This window comes from Chiloscyllium punctatum, chromosome 25 (assembly GCF_047496795.1).
Source record: "Chiloscyllium punctatum isolate Juve2018m chromosome 25, sChiPun1.3, whole genome shotgun sequence".
NCBI lineage: Eukaryota > Metazoa > Chordata > Chondrichthyes > Orectolobiformes > Hemiscylliidae > Chiloscyllium > Chiloscyllium punctatum.
The window spans coordinates 84,011,912-84,023,361 of record NC_092763.1 but is presented as its reverse complement, the minus strand read 5'-3'; the positions used below and the strand labels follow the sequence as shown (position 1 = coordinate 84,023,361).

General features: G+C 42.9%; 1 non-coding gene across 1 annotated transcript; it reads left to right on the top strand.

Moving 5' to 3' along the window:
- The first annotated feature begins 1,401 nt into the window (after nucleotides 1-1,401).
- Nucleotides 1,402-1,475, top strand: trnai-aau (transfer RNA isoleucine (anticodon AAU)). Its single transcript has one exon. It is a non-coding gene; the product is annotated as a tRNA-Ile (tRNA).
- The last annotated feature ends 9,975 nt before the right edge of the window (nucleotides 1,476-11,450 follow it).

The window sequence follows — 11,450 nt, the reverse complement described above, 5'->3', positions numbered from 1 at the left end:
CACATGATCCAAAGATACCTAATATGGAAACATAAACACAACATAAGAACAAACTCATAAATATATGCAGGATTTCAAAATTAAACTCTACTGTTTAAATAATTGTCAAAAATTTCAAGGAGTCTGAAACAGGTAAAATTCTAAATGATAGAGTGAGAAAGTCAAAACAGATTTAATTGCAACAATAAGGTCATAGAGTCATACAGCACGGAAACAGGCCCTTCAGCCCAACTCGTCCATGCCAACCAGGTTTCTAAAACTGAACTAATTCCATCTGTCTGCATTTGGCCCATATCCCTCGAAACCTTCCCTATCCATGTACTTGTCCATATGTCTCTTAAATGTTATAATTGTACCAGCCTTCACTACTTCCCCTGGGAGCTCATTCCATACATGCATCAACCTCTGTGTGAAAAATGTTACCCCTCAAGCCCCTTCTAAATCTTTCCTGTTTCACCTTAAACCTATGCCCTCTAGTTTTGGACTCCCCTATCCTGGGAAAAAGACCTTGGCTACTCACGCATTCCCTCATGATTTTATAAACCTTTCTAAGGTCACACTTCAGCCTCTGATGCTTCAGGGAAAAAGGTCCCAGCCTATCCAGCCTCTCCCTAGAACTCAAACCTTCCAGTTTTGGTAACACCCCAACCAGAAACCATGGATATACCAGGGTTCCACTCCCTACTGAAGTCCAAGTCTGAGGCGTTCAAGTCGGGTGAACCTGACCTATTTGGGAAATCCAGGTATGGCCTTCACAAAGCCATCAGGGACACCAAGAGGCAGTACCAAACTAAGCTTGAGACCCAAACTAACCACATGGACACCTGTCGGTTGCATAAGGCTTACACAACGGGCTATAAAGCCAAGTCAAACAGAATTGCAGGCAACTGGACGCTCCTCCCTGACGAGCTCAATACATTCTACACTCACTTTCAGTAGAAGGGCAGTGAAATGATATCACCTGACCCATCACCCTCAAATGCACCTATTTCCTCGGTAACCGACACAGGCGTTAGATCAGCCTCCTTATGGGTGAACCTAAGGAAGGCCAATGGCCTGGATGGATTCCCCAGTCGTGCATTCAGATCGTGTGCAAATCAGCTGGCGGGAGTATTCACTAACATCTTCAACCTCTTCTTACTACGATCTGAAGTCCCCACCTGCTTCAGGAAGACCACATCAACCCAACATCTGGAAAACAGTTTTGCCTTGAAGACTAAATTCTAAAGAAACTCATCTCCAAACTCTGGGACTGAGGTCTCTGGTCCCCCCTCTAAACTGGATTCTTGACTTCCTGAACAACGGACCGTAGTCAGTAGAGTTAGGCAACACCATCTCCTCCACAATAATCCTCAACACTAGTGCCCCTTACTATACTCCATAAACACTCACGGCTGTGTTGGTCAGTTAGCTCAGCTGGTTAGAGCGTGGTGCTAATAACGCCAAGGTCGTGGGTTCAATCCCCCCACTGACCATGTGAAGTGCTTGTGTGGTTAGCAGTGCTGTGTCAGGGTCGACCGTTGCATGAGTTTAGAAAACTGAGAGGGGATCTGATTGAGACATATAAGATTATTAAAGGATTGGACACTCTGGAGGCAGGAAACATGTTTCTGCTGATGGGTAAGTGTGGGGTAGACCATTGAGGACAGAGATGAGGAGAAACTTCTTCACCCAGAGAGTGGTGGCTGTGTGGAATGCCCAGTCTCTGGATTCATTTAAGAAAGGGTTGGATAGAGCTCTCAAGGATAGTGGAATCAAGGGTTATGGAGATAAGGCAGGAACAGGATACTGATTAAGGATGATCAGCCATGATCATATTGAATGGTGGTGCAGGCTCAAAGGGCAGAATGGCCTACTCCTGCACCTATTGTCTATTGTGTGGCAAATTCCGCAGCAACTCCATTTCCACATTTGCTGACAACACCACCATTGTTAGTCAGACCTCAAAAACTGATGGCCTCCCTTGATGTAACGGCCCTACTCACATCAATAACATCAGCCTGGCCAAAGAAACACTGACCGCACTACTGGATGAAAACCAAGGACACAAACGCCAGACAGCACCAACTTCATCAGCAAGGACAACATCCTCAAGCTAGTGGACCTGTGCCTCACTACCCACTTCACCTTCAATGACAAGACCTACAAACAAATCAATGGAACAACCATGGGATCACCAATATCAGGCGAAGAAGCAGTAAAGCAGAGACTAGAACAAACAGCCCTCCCCACGATCCAGCCCAAACTTTGGGTCCACTACGTGGATGACACCTTTGTCTTCACAATACAGAACAAATTAGACAAAACCTACCAGACCATCAACAACATCTATACTGGCATAAATTTCACAAAAGAGGAGGAGAACGACAGCAGACCCCTTCCTACATGTCACAGTGGAAGGAACAGTTAATGGAGACTTGTAGACCATGCCTACAGGAAAGCAGCACACACAGACCAGATACTCAACTACAGAAAAAAATCATCCCCACACCCACAAACGGAGCTGCATCAGGACATTATTTAAATAGGCCACAACACCGCAGCACCCAGGAACTATTAGCAGAAGAAAAATACCTATACAGCGTATTCAAAAAGAACGGGTAACCAATAAACACAGTCTGCTGATTCTTAAACATCAAACCCAAATAAGTAGGCACAACATGCCCAGAAACTCTAGCCACACGACCATATATCAAAGACATCTCGGAGATGACTACCAGACTAGAATCATAGAGTCATAGAGATGTATAGCATGGAAACAGACCCTTTGGTCCAACCCGTCCAGATATCCCAACCCAATCTAATCCCACCTGCCAGCACTTGGCCCATATCCCTTCAAACCCTTTCTATTCATATACCCATCCAGATGCCTCTTAAATGTTGCAATTGTCCCAGCCTCCACCACTTCCTCTGGCAGCTCATTCCACACACATACCACCCTCTGCGTGAAAACATCTCCCCTTAGGTCTCTTTTATATCTTTCCCCTCTCACCCTAAACCTATGCCCTCTAGTTCGGACTCCTCCATCCCAGGGAAAAGACTTTGTCTATTTATCCTATCTATGTCCCTCATAATTTTGTAAACCTCTATACGGTCACCCCTCAGCCTCTGGCACTCCAGGAAAAACAGTCCCAGCCTGTTCAACCTCTCCCTTTAGCTCAAACTCTCCGACCCTGGCAACATCCTTGTAAATTTTTTCTGAACCCTTTCAACTTTCACAACATTTCATATTCTTGTACTAGCATTTGAGCACAAGAGATTACTGACTTGTATTAGAGCATAATGTCTTTTAAAATCTTCTCAATTACTGCTTCCAGCCCTGTTAAAGCTGGGCAAACTCACTGTTATTTAAGGTTATATATACTTTGTTTGTTTGAAGTTGCCAAAGTTTAGAGGTTTTAATAAAAGGATTGTTCTTGATAAGTTAAGTAAGTGAGCAAAATATTGGTAAAAATCAGAAGGATGTTGTGAAACTTAAAAGTGTTCAGAAAAGATTTACAAGGATGTTGCCAGGGCTGGAGGGTTTGAGCTATAGGAAGAGGCTAAATAGGCTGGGGCTGTTTTCCCTGGATGTACAGCTCACTAGTTTGTAGTTCCTTGGCTTTTCCTTGCAGCCATTATTAAATAATGACACAACATTAGCCATTCTCTGATTTTCTGACACCTCACCCGTGGATGCTGATGGTACAAATACATGTATTAGGAACACTGCAATTTCTTCCCTAGCTTCCCGTAATGTCCTGGGAAACACTTGAACAGGTTGTGGGGATTTATCTACGTTTATATGCTCTCAGACCTCCAGCACCTCCTCATCTTTAATGAGGACTCTTTTCAAGACATCACTATTTACTTCCCCGAGTCCCTAGCTTCAATGTCTTTCTCCACAGTAAGTGCTAACATGAAATATTCGTTTAAGATCTCATCCATTTCCTGTGGTTCCATAGATGGCCTTGTTGACCTCCAAGTGACCCTAATCTCCCTCTCCTTATTCTTTGTCCTTAATATACAGATCTCTTTGGGTTCTCCTTTCTCTATCTGCCAAAGCTATCTCATGTCCCCCCCGATCTGTAAAAGGTAAAGTTGTTGACAATCCACATGCTAATAATTTTAGTAATTATTTCATAAATATTAGATGTCAGCAAGCCTCCAAAATTTCAAAAAATACAATTAATTTCCTAATTAATTCTTGTACTTAATCATTCTGTCTGACCCTACTGACTGGGTGAAAAAGTGAAAGTTGTTAACACCAAAACAAGTAATTCCTGTTGTTATGATAAAGTAATGTTGATTCTCTTACTCAGAGATGTAATCGCTCACTGTCATCCAGCATCCTTTCTGCATTTTAAGTGGAGAGCTGCCAGAATCATCCACATGGTTTTGTCGTAACAACTTGTCTCCAAGATCACAAAAGACAAATTTTATTTGCTTAGAATCCAAAAAACTCACTACTAACAGACAGATTTTTTAATTAGTAAAGAGTTTTTAAATAGTTATGGCGAGCAGGCAGGAAAATGGATTTGAGGCTGAGATGAGATCAGCCATGATTGTATTGAATGGCAGAGCAGGCTCAAGGGGCTGAATAGCCTCCTCTTGTTCCTAGTTCTTATGTCTTTAAGAATTATTATGAACTTGGAACCAAGGTAATTGGACTAAATGCTAAGCAAAAGAGGAGCACAATATTGTGATTGATGAGTTTTAAATTGGAATTAACAAATGGCAAGCGTTGACAAATGTTTCTCATGGCAAGCTGCATAATTTTGAGATTTGATGTTGTTTCATATAATTCCATTCTTTTTCTGTATGTAACAATACAGTGGACCATTACTATCAAAAAACAATCCTAGATTCCTATTATAGTAGAAAGCTGCAGAGAGTTGAACAGATGGAGGCTATTTTGAAAATAGTGAATCATTATGTTTTTGCTTTAAATCTTTGAAAATTGCATATATACCTGTATCCTTCAGAAAATGATCTCCAAATGTTTCAATTTTATTCCAATAAATTTTCTGCTATGCTCAACAATATACTTCAGTTGAATTCTACCATTCACAATGATGAGAAATTCCTGAAAGATATTTGGTTAATCCAAAGCTGGCTGTAGTGTATAAATCAAAAAGATATTCTGACTCAGATGCATGAAATTCAATACCCTTGCTCATGTGAACCAGTTGAAAATAAATACATAAAATTGTATTTGAAGTTTTCTTTTGTAGAGATTCATAATGGTAACATAGCAGCTAGTGTCTGCGCTCTTGTCTCTTAGGTATCATCTTTCGCTATGCTGTAAGGTGATCACAAGAGGTAAGAGTAACAGCCCTTGACATCAACCCAGCATTCGACTGAGTGTGGCATCAAGGATTCCTCGCAAAACTGGAATCAATGGGAATCTGGGAGTAAACTCACTGCTGGATGGTCTCATTACCCTGCATGTAGGAAGATGGTTCTACTAGTTGGAGGTCGGTCATCTCGGCTCCAGGATATCTTTGCAGGAGTTCCTCAAGATAGTCCTAGGCCCAATCATCTTTAGCTGCTCCATCAATATCCTTCCCTCCAGCATAAGGTTAGAAGTGGGGATATTCGCCAATTATTGCACAATGTTCAGCACTATTCACAACTTCTTAGAAAAAGAGGCAGTCCATGTTCAAATTCAATAAGATCTGGACAATATCCAGACTTGGGATGAAAAGTGACAACTAACTGCATCACACAAATGCCAGGCAACAACCATCTCCAATAAGGTACAATCCACCTACTGTCCCTTGACACTCAATAATGTTGCCATCAGTGATTTCCTGCAATATCAATATTCTGTGAGTTACCATTGAACAGAAACTGAACTGGACCTGACATATAAATTAAAAGAAACAAGAGCAGCTCATGGACTATGAATACTATGCCATGTAATTCACTTCCTGACTCCCCAATCTTTGTCTACCATCTACAAGACACAAGCCAGGAGTGTGATGAAATAGTTCCCACTTGCCTGAATGAATGAAGCGCCAATAACACACAAGAATCTTAACTTTATCCAGGACAAAGCAGCCCACTTGATTGGCACCACATCACCATTGTCATCCACTTCCTGTACCACAATACTTAGTAGCAGCAGTATGTACATTTACAAGGTGAACTGCCGAAGTTCATCAAGACTCCTTAGACAGCACCTTTCAAACCCATGATACCTTCATCTAGAAGGATGTGCCACAGTGAGAAACTGTAATGACCTCCTTAGGAGACAGATGCAGGTTGCAGCCGATAGGGCACCCTTCGTTATCCAGTACTTCCTGGGAGCCAAAACTCTATGCCATGTTCTTCGCAGCCTGCAACTCATTATCGATGAGGATGAGCATCTCACCAAGATCATCCCTATGCCTCCACTTCTCGCCTTTAAACAACTGTGAAACCTTAGACAATGGTTCGCAGCAAACTGCCCAGTCTTCAGGACATCGGCCACAGCACTGTACAACCCTGACATGGCAACCACTGCAAGACATGTCAGAGTGTCGACACAGACACCACCATTACATGTGGGAACACCACCCACCATGTACTCAGCAGGTACTCATGTGACTCGGCCAACATTGTCTATCTCATATGCTGCAGGCAAGGATGCCTCCCCGCGAGGCATGGTACACTGGCCAGACCAAGTAGACGCTACAACAATGGATGAACGGACACCGCGCAACAATCACCAGACAGGGGTGTTCCCTCCCAGTTGGAAAACACATAGTGATCACGGACGTTTGGCCTCGGACCTTCGGGTAACCATCCTCCAAGGCAGACTTCAGGACAAGCAACAGAGTAGCCGAGCAGAGACTGATAGCCAAATTCAGTACCCATGAGGATGGCCTCAACCAGGACCTTGAGTTTACACGATAGGTGACCCCACTGCGCTATATTCTCTCTCGCACTCTCACACACAAACACACAGACCTTCTTTCATACACATACGCTCTCTCATATTCTCACAAATACATCCCCCACACTCTCACCCACGCACACACCCTCTCACAGGCTTATAACTCCATCACACCCCACATACACTTTACTAAACTTTCACACACACAAACACATACCCTTTCACATGCACTCAAACTCACACACTCACATGCACACACTCATGCATGGGCACACACGTATAAGTCTATGGGGTGAATTTGTATTTGCAAAATTTAATTTGCAGGTACATTCTATTTTGCTCAAAAATGCACAATCTGCAGGCAGTCAACACATGTAATATTTTGTAAACTGAACTTTGGAAATAGAATTAGTCTGACTCAAGATTGGGTTACAGATAGACTCTAACCTCACACCTTAAATGCATTGTTTGAGCTGAGATGTCACCTTTTGTTATAAAATCTCGAGAAGGTCCACATAGAGTCAAAGAGATGTACAGCATGGAAACAGACCCTTCGGTCCAATCGTCCATGCCGACCCATTTACCAGCACTTGGCCCATATCCCTCTAAACCCTTCCTATTCATATATCCATCTTGATGCCTTTTAAATGCGACTATCCCAGCCTCCACCACTTCCTCTGGCAATTCATTCCACACACGCATCAACCCCTCCCCTCTCACCATAAACCTATGTCGTCTTGTTCTGGACTCCCCCACCCCAGGGAAAAGACTTTGCCGATTTATCCTATCCATGCCCCTCATAATTTTGTAAACCTCTATAAGGTCACCCCTCAGCCTCCGACACTCCAGGGAAAACAGCCACAGCCTGTTCAGCCTCTCCCTGTAGCTCAGATCCTCCAACCCTGGCAACATCTTTGTAAATCTTTTCTGAACCCTTTCAAGTTTCACAACATCTTTCCGATAGGAAGGAGACCAGAATTGGACGCAATATTCCAACAATGGCCTAACCAATGTCCTGTACAGCCGCAACATGACCTCCCAACTCCTGTAGTCAATACTCTGACAATAAAGGAAAGCATTCCAAACGCCTTCTTCACTATCCTATCTACCTGCGAATCCACTTTCAAGGAGCTGTGAACCTGATAGTGACAAAAGCCTGCATGCTTTCTGGAAAAATGTTTCACGAAAGGTACAGTGTGGTAGTCAGTAACCATAGTATTCAAGTGTTACGATTACATTAAAATATATGATTTAAAGATTTCCTCAGATATTGCTATCATTTGTTTGACTAACTATTTTTGTTTTGATTTTTCCTGATATTTTGTGGTTCACCGCTATCCGCACCTTTCCCACAGGCTCCATTACTTACATTGCATGATTTTGTAATACACCGAGTTATAGAGTCATAGAGTTATAGTTATAGTTATAGAGTTATACAGCATGGAAACAGATCCCACAGTCCAACCAGTCCATGACAACCAGATATCCCAACACAATCTAGTTCCACCTGCCAGCACCCGGCCCATATCCCTCCAAACCCTTCCTATTCATATACCCATCAAAATGCATCTTAAATGTTGCAATTGTACCAGCCTCCACCACTTCCTCTGGCAGCTCATTCCATACGCGTACCACCCTCTGCGTGAAAAAGTTGCCCCTTAGGTCTCTTTTATATTTTTCCCCTCTCACCCTAAACCTATGCCCTCGAGTTCTTGCCTCCCCAACCCCAGGGAAAAGACTTTGCCTATTTATCCTATCCATGCCCCTCATAATTTTGTAAACCTCTATAAGGTCACCCCTCAGCCTTTGTCACTCCAGGGAAAACAGCCACAGCCTGTTCAGCCTCTCCCTGTAGCTCAGATCCTCCAACACTGGCAACATCTTTGTAAATCTTTTCTGAACCCTTTCAAGTTTCACAACATCTTCCCGATAGGAAGGAGACCAGAATTGGACGCAGTATTCCAACAGTGGCCTAACCAATGTCCTGTACAGCCGCAACATGACCTCCCAACTCCTGTACTCAATACTCTGACCAATAAAGGAAAGCATTCCAAACGCCTTCTTCACTATCCTATCGACCTGCGACTCCACTTTCAAGGAGCTATGAACATGCACTCCCATGCCTCTTTGTTCAGCAACACACCCTAGGACCTTACCATTAAGTGTATAAGTCCTGCTAAGATTTGTTTTCCCAAAATGCAGCACCTCGCATTTATCTGAATTAAACTCCATCTGCCACTTCTCAACCCATTGGCCCATCTGGTCCAGATCCTGTTGTAATCTGAGGTAGCCCTTTTCACTGTCCACTACACCTCCAATTTTGGTGTCCTCTGCAAACTCACTAACTGTACCTTTTATGCTCGCTTCCAAATCATTTATGTACATGAGAAAAAGTAGAGGACCCAGCACCAATTCTTGTTGCACTCCACTGGTCACAGGCCTCCTGTATGAAAAAGTACCCTCCATCACCATCCTCTGTCTTCTACCTTTGAGCCAGTTCTGTATCCAAATGACTAGTTCTCCCTGTATTCCATGAGATCTAATCTTGCTAATCAGTCTCCCATGGGGAACCTTGTCGAACGTCTTACTGAAGTCCATATAGATCATATCTACTGCTCTGCCCTCATCAATCCTCTTTGTTACTTCTTCAAAAAACTCAATCAAGTTTGTGAGACATGATTTCCCACGCACAATGCCATGTTGACTATCCCGAATCAGTCCTTGCCTTTCCAAATACATATACATCCTGTCCCTCAGGATTCCCTCCAACAACTTGCCCACCGCTGAGGTCAGGCTCAGCAGTCTATAGTTCCCTGCCTTGTCCTTACCACCCTTCTTAAACAGTGGCACCACGTTAGCCAATCTCCAGTCATCCGGAACCTCACCTGTGACTATCGATGATACAAATATCTCAGCAAGAGGCCCTGCAATCACTTCTCTAGCTTCCCACAGAGAACTCAGGTACACCTGATCAGGTCCTGGGGATTTGTCCACCTTTACCCGTTTCAAGACATCCAGCACTTCCTCCTCTGAAATCTGGACATTTTTGCAAGATGTCACCATCTATTTCCCTACAGTCTATATCTTCCATATCCTTTTCCACAGTAAATACTGATGCAAAATATTCATTTAGTATCTCCCCCATTTTCTGTGGCTCCACACAAATGCTGCCTTGCTGATCTTTGAGGGGCCCTATTCTCTCCCTAGTTAACGTTTTGTCCTTGATAGATTTGTAAAAACCCTTTGGATTCTCCTTAATTCTATTTGACAAAGCTATCTCATGTCCCCTTGTTGCCCTCCTGATTTCCCTCTTAAGTATACTCCTAGTTGCTTTATACTCTTCTAAGGATTCACTCGATCTATCCTGTCTATACCTTACATATGCTTCCTTCGTTTTCTTAACAAAATTCTCAATTTCTTTAGTCATCCAACTTCCCTATGCCTTCCAGCTTTTCCTGTCACAGTTGCACGAAACTACTCAAAGATCAGCAAGAAATAAGAAAAGGATGATCACCTTATTGGGATTGTATTATAGACCCCCCAATAGTCAGAGGGAAATTGAGAAACAAACTTGTAAGGAGATCTCAGCTATCTGTAAGAATAATAGGGTAGTTATGGTAGGGGATTTTAACTTTCCAAACTTCGACGACTGCCATAGTGTTAAAGGTTTAGATGGAGAGGAAATTCTTAAGTGTGTACAAGACAGTTTTCTGATTCAGTATGTGGATGTACCTACTAGAGAAGGTGCAAAACTTGACCTATTCTTGGGAAATAAGGCAGGGCAGGTGACTGAGGTGTCAGTGGGGGAGCACTTTGGGGTCATAATTCTATTCGTTTTAAAATAGTGATGGAAAAGGATAGACCAGATCTAAAAGTTGAAGTTCTAAATTGGAGAAAGGCCAATTTTGACAGTATTAGGCAAGAACTTTTGAAAGCTGATTGCAAGCAGATTTTCGCAGGTAAAGGGACGGCTGGAAAATGGGAAGCCTTCAGAAATGAGATAACAAGAATCCATAGAAAGTATATTCCTGTCAGGGTGAAAGGGAAGGCTGGTAGGAATAGGGAATGCTGGATGACTAAAGAAGTTGAGGGTTTGGTTTAGAAAAAGAAGGAAGCATATGTCAGGTATAGACAGGATAGATCGAGTGAATACTTGAAAGAGTATAAAGATAGTAGGAGTATACCTAAGAGGGAAATCAGGAGGGCAAAATGGGACATGAGATAGCGTTGGCAAATAGAATTAAGGAGAATCCAAAAGGTTTTTACATATATATCAAGGACAAGAACTAGCCATTTGGATACAGAACTGGCTCAAAGGTAGAACACAGAGGGTGGTGGTGGAGGGTTGTTTATCAGACTGGAGGCCTGTGACCATTGGAGTGCCACAAGGATCGGTGCTGGGTCCTCTACTTTTTGTCATTTACATAAATGATTTGGGTGCGAGCATAAGAGGTACAGTTAGTAAGTTTGCAGAGGAACCAAAATTGAATGTGTAAAAGACAGCGAAGAGGGTTACCTCAGATTATAACAGGATCTGGACCAGATGGGCCAATGGGCTGAGAAGTGGCAGATGGAGTTTAATTCAGATAAA